The sequence below is a fragment of the Vombatus ursinus genome, unplaced genomic scaffold (genome assembly GCF_900497805.2).
Source record: "Vombatus ursinus unplaced genomic scaffold, bare-nosed wombat genome assembly UNPS02014810.1, whole genome shotgun sequence".
NCBI lineage: Eukaryota > Metazoa > Chordata > Mammalia > Diprotodontia > Vombatidae > Vombatus > Vombatus ursinus.
The window spans coordinates 12,553,349-12,571,126 of NW_020954588.1; positions in this window are offsets into that span (position 1 = coordinate 12,553,349).

The window sequence follows — 17,778 nt, forward strand, 5'->3', positions numbered from 1 at the left end:
TTAGCCCCAAGACCTCTTTCCCTATCCAGAGATGCAAGCCTGAGATGCAAGAGACCAAAATCATCTCAGTACTACCTATGGTAAACATTCTCCATTTTGCCTTAGTATCCATCTGAAAGCCTCCTGCTATTCATATGGTAAGCAGTCCAGAAATTGTACCTGTGCAGGCTCTGATGTTCATGCAGAGTTTCATCAGCAGAGCACATCACACATGCTCATAAAGGCTGGGCTTCTTGCTTAGTTACCCCCCTCCCCTCCCCATTGTGTATTAAGTTTATCATGATAGCCCATCACTGCCCTGCTTGTCTGTGTCCCCTTCTGACATTGTTTGTGCACTTCCACTCATTTAAAAAATGCTTCAATGACGCTCTTTGCTTTCTTTTTCATTTTCATCACTAGCTCCCCCTTCTCTCTACCTCATAATTCTTCTCATAAAAAATGAAATCCCTCTCTCATAACAAATAAATACAATCAAAGGAAACAAATTCATACATTGACTGTGATGTAATCTGCTTCTTCAAGGAGTGTAATTAAAAGAGGAGAGATGCCAAGGGTATGGGATATTAAAAAAAGCAAAAACAAAGTGTCCTTGGGTCACTTGCCTTTTGGCGTTTGGTTTGACGTGGTTCCATGGTACTCATATGAGGAGCTTGGAAAGAATGAACTCTGTTGTCCTGACAACTAACATAGCAGTTGGGTTCCTTGTAGTGGAGGAATTTGGTGACTTCCTGAGAGGAAGAAGAACTCGATAAAGATTCAGTGATTATAGATTATGATCTTATATCACTGTGAGTGGGATTAAATCAGAGGCATGAATCTAAAGCATCTTGTCAGCTAAAACAAAATTCAGAGGAAAATGATGCCAAGGGAGAAGGGCTAGTTGGGAGCCAGCATGGCTTAGTGAAGATAGCACTGAATTTGTAGTTAAAAGTAGGGGGTTTCAGTACTACCCTCGATCCGTGAGTACTAGCTGTGTGACTTTAGGCAAGCCATCTAAGCCTCAGTTTCTTCAACTATGTTAAAGGCAGCAGGAAAGGAGGTGGGGGTATTAATAATTCCTTGCCTTCTTCACAGTGTTTTTGGGAGGAAATAATATTTGAAAAATGATTGATAACTTTAAGGTATTATATACATATAAAGCAGTATCTAGAGAATTGTTTATTTAGGTTTCACAGACAAGATAAGTTTTAGAATCTATTAAGTTACAGGGGGAAATTTGAAATGGGAACAGTTTGGCTGAGAAGTTTGGTAAAAATCCTATCAGGTTGTATGTAAGTGATTTAGAAGTGATTTAGAAAATTTTAATACAATCAATAAACAAATCAGTTAACTAACATTTATTAAGCACCAGACACTGTGTTAGGCTCTGAGGACAAAAAAAAAATGAAAAGATCTTTGCCCTCATGGATTTTACATTGCATTTGATGGGGGCAGGAGGAAGAGAACAATATGTAATATATATACAGGCCTAAGGAACTGTGGCCTCATTCGAATTGGGAGGTCTGGGAGGGGAAACTCTGCCCCAGTAGAGGTTGGCACCTTCTCTTCAATTTAAAGAATTAAAGAGTTGATTAAAACACCAAGAGTCTGAGTGGGTTTTTCTGGGTTCCAGGATGGCTCTCTATCCAATATGCCATGATATAGAATAAATGTATACAGGACTAATAGTACTAATAATTGGGTAGATCAGGAAGGGCTTTATGTAGAAGCCACATGTACTATGCAGAGAAGATATATGCTTAATTTACCTTTCATATTAAAAATAAGAGAATATTTTGTGCTGTATTAATGCACTGTATTTTCATAGTTTTAGCTGATGAAATGTACTAAGTCTTGTATCCTTGGTCCCATGGACATATTCCAAATAATGTGATGAATTCCCTCAAATTGATTCATTAAGGAAATTTGTAAATATATATGTATGTGCATGTATATATTTATACGTGTATGTTTATGTATAGGTATATGTGTATACATATACACACATATATGAAAATAAAGTTCAAAAGAAAAATCTATGTCTTAAATGATCAAAAAGCTTCTAGCAAAGATCATTAATTACTTAATCCTTTGTTGACAAGCCACTTATTCAGAGATCCTTTTTTCACCTAAGGCAGTGTGAGATATGTCTATCCAATAGCTCAAGATAAAGTCTTTTAAGACTTTACTTTTATCATGTCACTCTATAAAAAAAAAACTCCAGTGTCTTCTTAGTACCTATAAGATCAAATCTAAATTCATCCTGGAATTCAAGGAAGGACTCCTATAAGCTGTCACCATGTTATCTTTTCAATCTTATCTCCTACAACCCAAACACAAATTCTCAGCTTTAGTTGGGACAGAATTGTCATTATCCTTAGTATATTATTAAACTATTTATTACTATAGAAAATAAGTTATAGGAGCAGCTAGGTGGCACAGTGGATAGAGCACCAGCCCTGAAGTCAGGAGGACCTGAATTCAAATCCAGTCTCAGACCAAACACTTGACACTTACTAGCTGTGTGACCCTGGGCAAGTCACTTAACCCCAATTGCCAAAAAAGAAAAAAAAAGAAAAAGAAAATGTTATGAATTAAAATGAGTAACTAGCATTTATACAGGGCAGCTAGAATAGAATGCTGGGCCCAGAGTCAAGAATACTCCTCTTCCTGAGTATAAATCTGGCCTCAGACACTTAAGTAGCTGTGTGGCCCTGGAAAAGTCACTCAGCAATGTTTGCCTTAGTTTCCTCATCTGTAAAGTGAGCTGGAAAAGGAAATGGCAAAGCACTCCAGTATATTTGCCAAGAAAACCCCAAATGGGGTCATGAAGAATCAGACACGACTGAACAACAGACAACAGGGGAAGATAGGTGGTGCAGTGGATAGAGCACTGGCCTTGGAATCAGGAGGACCTGAGTTCAAATTTGGCCTCAGACACATGAGACTTACTAGCTGTGTGACCCTAGGCAATTCACTTAACCCCAATTGCCTTGTCAAAAAACAGCAACAACAAACTATAGTTTTCGAGGCACTCAAGGTCCATGCCATGTGTATTCCAACTTTGATGCCTCTTCTGTTGCCACCCTGCCAATCTGGGATTAATTCACTGATCCATTGATTGATTTAGTCATCTAGTAGAATACTGAGCTCTAGAGTACAAGGGTTATTTTTTTTTCTTTTTGTATCCCTACTGTGTGCAAAGCACATAGTAGTCCCTAAATAAATACTTGATTAATGAGTAAATGAATTGGTAGTTTGATCGATATGGCACTGAATAAGTAGATTAATTTAGGTACAATTGTCATTTTTATTATATTGGCTCAGCCTACCCACGGGTAATTAATATTTTCTGGTTGTTTACATCTGACTTTATTTGTGTGAGAAGTGTTTTGTAGTTGTGTTCATATAGTTCCTGGGTTTGTCTTGGCAGGTAGACTCCCAAGAATTTTATATTGTCTACAGGTATTTTAAATGGAATTTCTTTTTCTATCTTTTCTTGCAGGGCTTTGTTGGTAGTATATAGGAATGCTGATGATTTATGTGGGTTTATTTCACATCCTGTAACTCTGCTAAAGTTGTTAATTATTTCAACTAGTTTTTAGTTGATTCTCTAGTATTCTCTAAGTATACCATCATATCATCTGCAAAGAGTGATAGTTTTGTTTCCTGCATATTCTAATTCCTTCAGTTTTCTTTTCCTCTCTTATTGTTATAGCTAGCATTTCTAGTACAATATTGAATAATAGTCATGACAATGGGCATCCTTGTTTCACCCCTGATCTTATTGGGGTGGCTTCTGGCTTGCTCTCATTACATGTAATGCTTACTGGTGGTTTCAGATACATATTACTTATCATTTTAAGGACAGCTCTATTTATTCTTATGCTCTCTAGTGTTTTTAAGAGGACTTGGTGGTGTATTTCATCAAAGGTTTTCTCTTGATCTGTTGAGATAATCATATGTTTTCTGTTGGTTTTGTTATTGATATGGTCAATTATGCTGATAGTTTTTCTAATAGTGATCCAGTCCTGAATTCCTGGTATAAATCTCAGTTGGTCATAATGTGTGATTCTTGTGATATATTGCTTTATTCACCTTGCTAGTATTTTATTTAAAATTTTTGCATAACATTCACCAGGGGAGTTGGTCTATCGTTTTCTTTCTCTGTTTCCTGTTTTGGGTGTCGACTCCCTTGCCTATTTTTCCAAGTAGTTTATATAGTATTGGGCTTCATTGTTCTTTAAATATTTGGCAAAATTCACTTGTGAATCCATCTGGCCTTGGGGATTTTTTCTTAGGAAGTTCATTGATGACTTATTCAATTTCTTTTTTTAAGGTAGGGTTAAGTATTCTATTTCCTCTTCTGTTAATCTGGATAATTTATATTTTTGTAAATATTCACCCATTTCACTTAGATTTTTAGATTTATTGGCATATAATTGGGGAGAATAGTTCCTAATACTTGTTTTAATTTACTCTTGATTTGTGGTGAATTCACCCCTTTCATTTTTGATACTGGTAATTTGGTTTTCTTCTTTCCTTTTTTCAATCAAATTGACCAATAGTTTATATATTTTATTGTTTTTTTCATAAAACCATTTTCTAGTTTTATTTATTAGTTTAATGGTTTTTATTACTTTCAATTTTATTAATCTCTTGTTTGATTTTCAGAATTTTCAATTTAGTGTTTAATTGGGGATTTAATTTTTTTTTCTTATTTTATAGTTGCATGCCCAATCCATTGATCTACTCTTTATTTTAATGTAAGCATTCAGAGATATAAATTTTCCTGTAAGTATTGTTTTGACTCCAGCCCATTAATTTTGGTATGTTGTCTCATTTTTTCATTTTCTTTAAGGAAATTAATTGATTGTTTTTATGATTCATTCTTTGACCCACTCATTCTTTAGATTAGATTATTTAGTTTCTAATTAATTTTTAATCCATCTTTCCACTGCCCTTTATTCAATATAATTTTGATTGCATTATTATTTGAAAAGGATGATTTCTCCTTTTGTGTTTTTGGTTGTGAGGTTTTTATGCCCTAATGCATGGTCAATTAATGTGTAGGTGTCATGTACCACTTTCCATTCCCATTCAGTTTTCTCCAGAGGTCTAACATATCTAACTTTTCTAAAATTATATTCATGTCCTTCTTTCTTGTTTATTATTTGCTTATATTTATCCAGTTCTGAGAGGGAAAGTTGAAGTCCCACACTAATGTAGTTTTACTATTTCCTCCTGTGACATTTAATTTTACCTTTAAAAATTTAGATGTTATACCATTTGGTGCATATATGTATAGTGTTGATATCACTTTATTTGTCTTTATTTCTTTACTTTATTATACTTACTTCATTTAGTAAGATATAGTTTCCATTCTTATCTAAGAGAGATAAGATAATTAAAAGAATTAGATCTATTTTTTGCTTTGTCTGAGATCACGGTTGCTACCCTTGTTTGTTTGTTTTTTTACTTTAGCTGAAGAATAATAGATTTTGCCCCAGCCCCTTACCTTTACTCTGTGTGTGTCTCTGCGTTTCAAATGTGTTGTTTGCAAACAACATATTGTAGGAATCTGTTTATTAATCCATTTTGCTATCCACTTCCATTTTATGGGTGAGTTTATCCCATCCACATTTACACTTATGATAACTGTATATTTTCCTGCATTCCATTTTCCCTTGTTTATCCCCCCTCTTTTACCTTTTACCATGTACCTCCACAGAAATGTTTTACTTCTGATCAGCATTTCTCCCTATCCACCCTCTCTTTTATCAGACTTTGTCTCCCCTTCCCCTTTTCACATTCTTGTCCCTTTTCACTTCCCTATTGTGTAAGATAGATTTTTATATCCAACTGAGTGCATCTGTTATTCCCTCTTTGAACCAATTGTGATGAGAGTAAGGTTTAGTGTTGCCCACCCTCCCATCTTCCTTCTCACTGCAATAGCTCTTTTGCTCCTTTTTCATGTGAGATAATTTACTCCATTCTAACTCTCCCTTCCCTCTCTTCCTAGCACAATCTTTTCCCTCACCTCTTTATTTATTTATTTATTTATTTATTCATTCATTCATTTATTTTGCATATCATCCCATCATAGTTAACTTACACCTGCACCCTTTCTCTATGTATAGTCCTTCTATTTGCCCCAATAGTGATTAAGTTCTTAAGAGTTAAAAATATCTTCTTGCCATGTAGGAGTATAAACAGTTTAACTTTTATTAAATCTCTTATGTTTTCTCTTCCCAATTTACCTTTTTATGCTTCTATTGAGTCTTGTATCTGAGGATCAGATTTTTTTATTCAGCATTGGTCTTTTAATTAGGAATGCCTGAAGGTCCTCTACTTCATTAAATAGCCATTTTCCCCTCCCCCCAAAGGATTATACTCATTTTTTGCTGGGTAGTTGATTCTTGGTTGTAATCCTAGCTCTATTGCCTTCTGGAATAGGATATTAAAATAGCCCTCTGGTTCTTTGATGTAGAAGCTGCTGAATCCTGTGTAATCTTGACTATGGCTCCTTGATATTTGAATTGTTTCTTTCTGGCTGATTGCAGTTTTTTCTTCTTGGTCTGGGAGCTCTGGAGTTTGGCCATGATATTCTTGTGAATTTCATTTTGGTATCTCTTCAGGTGGTAATTGGTGGATTTTTTTCAATTATTATTTTTTCCTCTGGTTTTAGGATATCAGGGCAGTTTTCCTTGATAATTTTTTGAAATACAATGTCCAGGCTCTTTTTTTGATCATGGCTTTTAGGTAGTCTAATGATTCTTAAATTATCTCATGTGGATCCATTTTTCAGGTCAATTGTTTTTCCAACAAGAAATTTCACATTTCCTTCTATTTTTTTCATTCTTTTGATTTTGTTTTATCATTTCTTGATGTCTCATGTGGTCATTAGCTTCCACTTGCACAATTCTAATTCTTAAGGAATTCTTTTTTTCAGTGAGCTTTTGTACTTCCTTTTCCATTTGGCCAATTCTATTTCTAAAGATTTGTTTTCTTTGGTGAATTTTTTTTTACCTTGTTTTTTACTTTTTGTACTTCTTTTACCAAGCTGTTGACTCTTTTTTCATGATTGTTTTGTATTACTCTCATTTTGTTTACCAGGTTTTCTTCTAATTCTTTTATTTGCATTTTAAAATCCTTTTTGAGCTCTTCCAGGGGCTCTTTTTTGGGGGACCTGAAGCCAACTTACATTTTCTTTAATGTTTTGCATGTAGCCTTTTTGATACTATTGTCCTCTTCTAAGTTTGTGCCTTAATTCTTTCTGTCATCCTAGTAACTTTCTGTGGTCAAGTTCTTTTTTTTGTTGCTGTCGTTTTGTTTTTGCTCTTTTTTTCTTTTTCTTTTTGTGACATTGTACTTCTGTGTAAAAGTTGGGTTCTGCTCCTACATTGCCCAAAGCTTCTTGTGCTGGGCATCAAAGCCTTGATGTTGGCCTGCTCCTGGGGCAGGGTCTCACTGGTGGCCTGCATCACCAGGGATGGGACCTCTTTGTGCTGCTGGTTTCTATGGACTGTTGGCTTGCCTAGGGCTCCAGTCTGGCTTCTGGTTTATACTGGGAGTGGAGCCTCACTAGTGGATTATCCTGGCTTGGAGCCTCAGAAGCCTCCCTTCGGCTCCCCTAGGTTGTAGCCTACACTGCTCCTACCATAACTATAACCTAACTTCCCTCCCACCCCAGTGAGACAGATCTTTCCAGCTGGCCCTCCAAGCTGTCCTGGTTTGATAAAGTTTGCTTTCCTGCTCCTAAATTGGTTGTGAGGTGTTTTTCAAGTTTGTTTGGAGGGCAATTTCAAAGGGCTCAGCCTGACTCCTGCTTTATTCTTCCATCTTGGCATGGAAGTTTCCTGTCAATGCTTTTGACCCAGATGGCTGTGAGACCCCTGGCAAGGGGCTTAACCTCTCAGTGCCTGAGACAACTCTCTGGGACTTTGGGCAAGTCCCTTCATATCTTGGTTCCAGGCAGTTTTCTCTAATTATAAATGAAACAGTTAACACCTATCTGTTAAGGGCTTACTATGTACCAAAGCATGTGCTAAGTGCAAAGAAAGGCAAACCAGTCCTTGCCAACAAGGAGTTTTCATTGTAACAGGGGAGATAACATGATAAAATTTATGGAATAGCAAGTGGGTTAGTACACATTGGAGACTAGCTGCTGACCTCACTGGTGGAGAGAACTTCCTCTCTGGAGTTGTCTTGCACCAATGACAACACAGGACAGAACCAAAAAAAAAAAAGCCATATGGGGTCACCTGGCTGGAGCCTGGAATGTACAGTCAGAAATAAAAGCAGTTTCTGGCAGGTTTGTATCAAATATTTTTCACCTTCATAGCTAAGTGGACCTGGAGGCAGAAGACGAGGAAAGTCCCTAAGACAACATCTGTAAAATGGTTATAACAATAGCACCTACTTTCCAGGGTTGTTTGTCATGACCAAATGAAATAATATTTGTAAAACACTTTGCAAGCCTCGAAGTGCTATTATTATTGTTATTATTACCATTATTACTATTTGTTTAGTTTGTATAGCAGGGTATATCTCACTTTATAAAATATAAGTACCTCTGAAAAAAATCACATGCAAATGCAATTTATAGAATATAATCTTCCTGAACACAAGGACCATTTTGTGTTTTTGTGTTTATAATCTTAAAAACCTAGCACAAAGGAGGTGCCTTAAAATTGCTTATTGAATAAACATTTACATGCAAGATGAGAGTTTGCTACTTGAGAGCTTGTAAGGTAATTCCTTTTGCAAAGCACATTGTTCTTCTCCTAATGTGTATATGTACATACACACACGTGTATGTGCATGTAACATGCATTATATATAAATATACACACATATTTATATTCATAAGTGCATGTTTACATACATATATACAAACATATGTATGTATGTGTGTAAAATGTCCTGTGGTGGTTTTACTTAATTCAATGGGCATTCTATCTAGCAGATAACTATTTATTCCAGTACACTCTTTCATCCCTTTGTCTACATTAGTGCCATTGGCCTTAGACTGTAGGATCCTAGGTGGCAAGCCAATTATCTCTTTCCTTTCCTCTGTATAGTGCTATACCCAGGAGGTTCCTTCAAGGCCCTTAGTCAATTTTTGGCCCAGTTGGCGATGGGAGAGCTGGATTCTTCCTCTTTGGAATCTTTTGTCTATTGTTCAGCCACCTAGCTCTCTGAGCCCCAGTATTTTTCCACTCATTATTATTTCAGGCTGCTGAAATACTTATTAAAACAATGAGGTACATTTTGATAACATGAATATGAAAGAGGAAAATTTAAGGAGAGAGAAAGTGTAAACTAAGGAATGTGGTTGCCAGTGCTCTGTATATAGAGATGAATAGATAAACTTAACACTGTTAGGAAAGAAGATAGTCCTCTTTATTTCAAAACTGTAGCAGTTTTAATAGGCAGCAGAGAGTCAACAAATATTTAAGTGCCCCAAGGAGCATAATATTCTTCTAGGTGCTCTGGGCACACACTAAAGAATATAAACAGCCCCCATTCTCAAAAATTGTGCAGTTTCTTTGGGAATCCAAGACCAACAAATGTGTACTTAACATAGTTATGGACAGCAATGCATCATTGACTGGTATTGTTGGGAAATGAGGTATTCCAGATGAGTGCATTCTTCAGAAACACACACCATGCTCCCCAAACCCTTTCTAAACAAAAGTCCTGCAGGATCATAGACTTAGAAATGAAAGGATCTTTGAATGATATCCAATTCAATTCCCTCATTTTGCAGATGAGTATACTGAGGCCCAGAGAGAGGCACTGACTTACGCAAAGTCAGACAATTGACCAACTTCCCTAGCCATAGTCTAGGGAAGCAATCTTGGTGGAGATGCAATCTGCTGACTTCTTCTGAAGGTACCCCAGTCCCTATACCTTCAACAATTACAGTCCTGAAGACGCAGAAAAGAAAATTCTAGCCTTTGGCACTCTCGAATAATTCAACATTAGAATTAGATTTTTTTTAAAAATAGAAACATCATTAAAAAGGTGCATGACTATTTACTTTGCTGCTATATTCTGAGGGCCACAAAGATTTTCCATCTGACACTCAGCTGAAATCTTCTATGAGCTTCTCCTTGTCAGAATGTGAGCTATATGAGAACAGATTCTTGTTTTTCTAATTATATCTCCAGTGCTGAAGTTTGTGTTTTGTATATATTAAGCCCTTAAGAAATGTTTTTGCATTCATTCATTCATTCATCCATTCATTCCTTCAAGGGCATTTTTCAACTAACAAATGACAGTAAGGTTTCACTTTTTGTATTTAACTCAAAGTCAATGTGTCACACACTTACTCGCTGTGTGATCGGGGCAAGCCGCTTCACGTTGTTTGCCTCAGTTTCCTCATCTGTAAAATTAACTGGAGAAGGAAATGGCAAAGCACTTCATCATCTTTACCAAGAAAACTCCAGATAGAGTGACAAAACCTTCTGAAAATGGCTAAACAACAACAAAGTCATTATGACGTATGACTGCTATTCTAATGTGTAAGAGGAATCTCTGACACAATTTATGGACACCTTGTACGTAGAATAGAAAGTGCCACCCTACCTTCCCTTGGAAGAGTCTCCTCCTGCTATTAAACCCCCCATCTGAGTCCTTCTCTGCTATCGTTGCTAGGTGCTATAGTAGTAGATAGAATGTTGGACCTGGGATAAGGAAGACTCATCTTCCTGTGTTCAAATCTAGCCTGAGGCAATTACTGGTGGTGTGAACCTGAGTAACTCTTTTTGCCTCAATTTCCTCATTATAAAATGAGAGGAAGAAAAAAATGGCAAACTACTCCATTGTCTCTGCCAAGAAAACCCTGAATGGGGTCACACAGAGTGAGACCCAACTGAACAAGAACAACAACTGCCATCATTGCAGGAGACCCTGGAGTCCTCGAGCCTCCTCTCTACCTTCATGCGTCTGGAGACTTTTGCTCATGATGGCAGCTTCCCAAACTTTACCTAACCTCTGCCTCTCCACTTCACCTCCTCACTGCCTTGAGAGCTCCAAAGGTCTCAGAGTTCAGTCCTCATTGGTTTAAAGATATTAGAGTCAAGACTTTGAAGTTCAAGGTTACTCAGCACATTATTCAAGATTAGAATGAGATAATACTTGTGAAACCCTTTGCAACTTCAAAATCCAATGGAAATGCTAGTTGCCGCTGGTATTTAAACGGGCTCTCATGTGTGAGTCTGAGGACATAATCATTATTATACATTATGTGTTACTTCCATGGATTGTTGGATTTAGAATGGTGGGGAACTTCAGAGATATTAATGCAGTCTTCTCCTTTCTATTTTTCTTTCTGATATATTTGCCTGTATGTCCCATTAACATTTCAAACTCAACAGATATAAAACCAAACCCATCTTCACCCCAAACCTGCTTCTTCTTCCTATTTCCTTATTTTTTGTCAGTGGTAGCTCCAATCTCTAATATGGTGATCCTTGGAAACTCGAAGTTATGTTTTCTTTTTCTCTCTTTGGGCCCCACGTCTGGTCAAGCTAATTACTTGTCAGGCATCATAGATAACTACCTCTGCAACATCTCTTGAATTTAGTTCAATTTAATGCAGTTTTTAGGTGCCTGTCATCTGCAACACGCTGATACAGTGCCATCGGGGGATGCAAAGATATGCATGGAAGAATCCCTTCCCTCAAGGAAATTACATAGAATTTGTTCTCTCCTTTCCTTTTCCTGATGTTCCCATCTAATTCAGGCCCTCAATACCTCTTGCCTCAACTTCACACTTTCAATTTCTCCTCCAGCCAATCCATTCACTCACCATTGTTAGTTTAATCTTTCAAAGCCTTCTGCAATATGCTGCCAGAGGTAACTTTCCAGTATTATCTCACGCTACTTCCCCTCAGGTATTTTACACTCCGGCCAACATGAAATATTTCCTCTTCCACTATCTCCCTCTCCCCTCCCACTCCATTAGAAAAAAATAAAACCTTTGAAACAATTATGAAGAGTCAAGTTACATGAAGCCAATCAATGGTAGTGACTGAAAATGTCCATCTTATTGTGCTTCTTGAATCCATCATGTATCTTTTAGTAGTTGTGTAGCTCTCTTCATTGTGGCTTTTCTGGAATTGTGGTTGTTCATTGCACTGATCAGAATAATTACGTTTTTCAAAGGTTTTTTTTTTTGGCTTTACAATGCTGCTTTTGTATACATTATTATTTTGGTTCTGCACACTACATTCTTTAAAAAATGTTATTTCTTTTTAATCAGCCAAGATCCTCCTCACTCTCTCACACCATCCCCTTTCCCCTAATTGAGAATGCACACACACACACACACACACACACACACACACATTCTTCATTCTGAGTCCTTCACCTCTTTATCAGGAGGTGGATAGCACGTTTCATCGTTTGTCCTCTGGAATCCTGGTTGGTCCTTAGGCTTGTAAGAGTCCAGCAAAACAGTATTCCTTCATATTTATATGCCATAACTGGTTCATCCATTTCCCAGTTTATGAGCACCTTCTCAGGTTCCCGTTCTTTACCACCTCAAAAAGATCTATAAATATTTTTGTACGTTATTAAAATTTGTTTTGTTTAGGACTAATAATCCTTCCCTTAACCTACCCTTCCTCTAATTGCCCCTTTCTCCCTTTATCCTCACTTCTATTTCCCTTTTCAATGAAATATATTTCTGCACCTAACTTTGTGTATGTATATGTATACTCTTCCTTCTTTTGACCCATTCAGATGACAGAGACGTTCAAGTGTCAGCCTCTTCTCCTGTCCCATCTTCTTTGTATAAATGCTACTTGTATACCCCGGTCATGAGATAATTTTTCCAAATTTTTCTTCCGCTCCCCGCCCTGAAGTGTATTTTTCTTCCTCTCTCATTCCACTCTTTTCTTAAAATCATCAAGACATAACAGAACCACTTCAAGGTCTTGTCTAATTGGATTCCCTCTATCGACCCCAGTGATGATAGGATTCAGGGAGGATACATATGTCATCTTCCCATATTTAAATATAAGCAGTTTATCTTTGCTTAGTAATTTATCTGTGTTCATCCATGTTTACCTTCCTATGTTTCTTTTCATTCCTGCGTTTTATCTTCAACAATTCTCTTCAACTCTGCCCTTTTCATTAGGAATGTGTGGATGTCCTACATTCTAATAAAGGTCCATTCTTTTCCTCTGTAACATTATACTCAGTTTTGTTGGGTAAATTATTCTTGGCTATGATCCCATATCCTTAGCCTTCTGCAATATCACATTCCAAGTTCTCACTTTTTTATAGTGAGGGCTGTTAAATCGTGTGTGATGCTGACTGTGGCTCCTCAGTACTTGAATTCTTTCTTTCTGGCTGCTTGTAGCATTTTTTCCTTTGACCTAGAAGCTCTGGATTTTGGCTGATGATATTTGGAGTTTTCACTTTGGAATTTCTTTCAGGAACTGACTGGTGGATTTCCACTTTGCCATCCAGTTCTAAGAGACTTGGGCAGTGTAAAGATTTTTTGAAGTAGGAATTCTTTATTTTTAATTTTTGATCATGCCATTTAGATAGTACAGTGATTCTTTTTTTTCCATCTAAATCTGTTTTCCAGGTCAGTTGTTTTAGCTATAAGAGGCCTTACATTTTCTTCTACTTTTTCAACTTTTTGATTTTGTTTAATATTCTTTTGCTTGCCTCATGAAGGCTTTGGTTTCTGCTTGTCCATTCTATTTTTTCAGGGAGTTTGTTGCTTGGGCAAGGTTTTGTAACCTTGTGCCAATCTCTTAATTTCCTTTCCAGTTCTTTCTTGCATAGTTCTCATTTCTTTTCCATTTTGTTTCCTTGTAAACTCTTGCATTCTGTTTATAAAAACATTTTAAACTCTTTTTAAAACTCTTGATTCATCTCTTCCAGGAGTTCTAATTGAGTTTGTGACCAAGCTGTGTTTTTCTCTGAGATATTGCTTGTAGATATTTTGGACTCATTCTTTTCTTTTTTATGTCTTGCCCGTGGTCACTGAAATGTGGTAGAATCAGGACTTTCAACTCAGATATCCCTGATTGGTCCTCTATCTTCTGTGCCATGGTGAGGAATTCAATATGTTTGTCGAATTGAATTTGTTAAATTGAACCATCATTCAGTAGTAATTTAAGGGTCCTTAGTGGTATGGACATGGAACCTCTCTGGGCTGCAAAGTGAATGTGTGGGGTTGGTAAACTCTACACTAGAACCTATGGACTCAGGAGAATTTTTAATGGGCTACCAGTGAGCATTAAATACATAACAAGATAATATGGACTCAATAATCTCATTGAAAGCTTTGATCAGGAAATGGCTACTGGACATCCATTATATGTAAATCCCTTTACAAAAGGAATGATTGGTTGCAGTGAAATGGTTACAGTCTCTGGAGCCAGGAAAACTCTGTTCAAGCTCTGGCCCTTCTAGGCCATGTGTTACCTGCTTGCACATCGCTTAACGGATGTGATTCTGTTGTTGTTGAGTCATTTCAGTTGTATCCAACTCTCCATGACCCACTTTGGGATTTTCTTGGCAAAGATGCTGGAATTGTTTGTCATTTCCTCATCTATAAAATGGAGCTGGTAATAATATTTGCACTACCTAACTCACAAGTTGTTATGAGGATCACAAAATACAATCTGTTATAAAATCCCTTTTATGTTGTAAAGTTAGGTTTTATTATTTTTATAAGGATTTGAATTTAGATCCTCCAACTGGAAATCCAGTGCTTTTGCTATTACGATACAGCTGATGGACACCTCTTTGACGAAAGGAAATCTTGTGACAAGGTAAACTTTCCTTAACTTTCTGGAAGCCTACTGTGGGAACTCCAGAAATAGGGAAGCTCATCTCCCATTCCATGTGAAAATACTTCATTGAGAAATAGATACTGACATGATTCAACACCTTCCATGCAAAGATTGCAGTGGTCACCCCTTAACCATCGCTCAAGTAATCCAGTGAAACAAAAAGATTTTAGAATTATTTTTAGAATAAGAATAATTATAATGAGAAATGATGTATGCGTCAGAATATATCTATAGTAGGAGTTTCCAAAGCTCATCAATCAGTCAGTAAGCATTTAAGCAGCTACAATGTTCCAAACACTGAGTAATACGCTAAGACTGCAATGACATAAATGAGAGTTCCTGCTCTCGAGGAGTTTATACTGTATCATGGAAGGCAACATATACATCTATAAGTTTAAATAAAATATGCGTAAAATAAATTAAGCATAGTTTTAGGAGTAATGCACTAGCTGCTGGGAGCATCAAGACCATATTTAATTTTCAGAATTCTCTCTGAAAGAGAAAAGAACTTAATGTGTTGACTAAAATGGGACAGAGCCAAATCAGCCAGACAGGATTGGAAAGTGAGGAACATTTTTCAGAACTTAAACTTACATGAGATACTGCTTATGCTGTTGTTGTTGAGTTGTTTCAGATTCTCTGTGACCCAATTTGGGGTTTTCTTGGCAAAGATTCTGGAGTGGTTTGCCATTTCCTTCTCCAGCCCATTTTACAGATGAGGAAACTGAGGCAGTATTAAGGGACTTGCCCAGGGCCACACAGCTAGTAAGTGTCTAAGGCTGGATTTGAACTCAGATTTTCCTAACTCCAGGGCTGACGCTGTGTCCACTGTAACCCATAATTGCTCTGAGAGTACATAAGTTCCTGTTATCATATTTAACTATGTGTTTGTTCAATAATCATTTATGTTTGTATGAGTATAAAATAAATTGGTCCAGTTTTCTGTAAAGAGTCAGATGAAATATAGATGCTTAAGACATACAAATTCAATAGAATTTTTTCCCCAAATTTTCCTTTGTTCCCATATGCCTATTAGGAAAAACTAATGGAAATGATAGAAAAGTACCTTTCAAATTTTAGGAACATTCCAGTTCTTGGAGAGACAGTGTGGTGGTGTGGAGGAAGGCATATTATTAGGATCAAGGTTGCCTGTTTTCAAGTCCTGTCTCTGACACATACAAATTGAGTGACCATAGATGAGTTTCTTAATTCCTTATCTTTTCTCTGTTCCATGGCCCTGGGCCACATTTTTATGACCTGTGACTTTGGCAACACTGGTTATAAATTATTAAGACTCTATGACCCTTTTGGGAAAAAAAAATCAAAGTATGTACCTTACAGATAACAGTAGGTCAGTAGCAGGTCTTTGTAGATGAATTGGGGTAGGCAACAAGATTCTCTTTGTGACTAGATTTTGCCAATTCCAATTCATTTTTGAGATTCTTATGGGAGAGTTATTGCATTTCTAAAACCATATTAAGTTCTCTTTTGCTGCTCTACTCTAGTGGAAAGGAAAATATTTGAGGGCAGGGACTATTTGATTTTTGTCTTTGCTTTCCCATTGCATAGAAGAGCATCTTCACTCAGTGGTTGCTTAGCCACTCTTTGATGAATTCAGTTTGTTGAATTTTCTGTTTGTATATTCTGAGATGGAAAAAGTGATTAAAATATTTCTGAGAAATGAGTGTAAGTTGGGGAAATTACAGCATAAGTTGTGAAAACTCTGTTAGCAACCTAGGAAATTTTGTGAATTAATTTAAAAAAAAAAGAAGGTAAAATAACATCTCACTGTATTGAGGAATGTTCTTTTGTGAAATCCAATACCTTAGTTTGAAAATAAGATCCTATGCTATATGATGTCCAGTTGCCATAAGTACTTACACTCTGAACATGATTGTCATTACTGCCTTGACATTTTAGTGGTCAGTAGGAGTTCTAATCATAACCTGATGGCTTGTTTTCGCACCTTTTTTTATATTGCTTTGATAGGGAACCCTATCCGGAAGCTAAGTGGATCAGTTAAAACTGAATTACTCATCAGGGTGGTCATCAAGAAATTGTCTTGACCTTTGATATAAGACTTGCATTCTGATCACTTAGCATTTTCTTGCAGCATTGCTGATCAAAGCCAAACGTGTTCACAAATAGAAAGAAAGCTAGGTAATGTGGAAATAAAGAAAACAGCAACAAAGCTACTGATGAAAAGGACTTGGCTTCCAGCCAATTGGGTCATTGTGAGAGATTTGTCATGTATTTTAAATGTTCAATTTAATATGCAATAATAAAATGTGGATAATCCCAGCCTTTCTGCCATTTTGTTGGAGTTTTGATGTTTTTGGACTTCAATAAAAGTATAAAAGAGTAACATTACCAGATAGCAAGCATCTTAAAACTTGTTTTTTCATCTTTGGTATCTCCCTTTTTCTCATTTCCTACTTCCAAATCAGTCAACAAACTTCACTGAATCTTCCTTTTCAGAGTTCCTTTCTTCCATTTCATTCTTAACTATTTTCATGTGGGCTATTATAAGAATCCAAAACTATAATTCTATCACCCAGGGAAAACTACTGAAAAGTTATCCTAAAGACAACTTTTTAAGATAAATTTTTTTGAGTGAGAGTCATGGGGGTAGGAGGAATCTTTGAGGGAAGAGTCAGACTTGGGACAGAAGGGCTTAGAAGGGAAGAGACTTTGGGAACACTGCCAAGTTGTGACTTTGAAACAGAGTGGGACCAAAAGGGGAGGCGCATCCTGGGTGTAAGGATACAAAAGAGAAAAAACTTTCATCTAGATAGCTTCCTGTTTTAAATAACTAATATTTTTGCAAAGTAGGAGCTAACACTTCCTTCCTTCCTTCCTTCCTTCCTTCCTTCCTTCCTTCCTTCCTTCCTTCTCTCTCTCTCTCTCTCTGTCTCTCTCTCTCTGTTTACCTGAAGGAGTATAAACCCTGTTAATTTTGGTACCCTACAGTAAA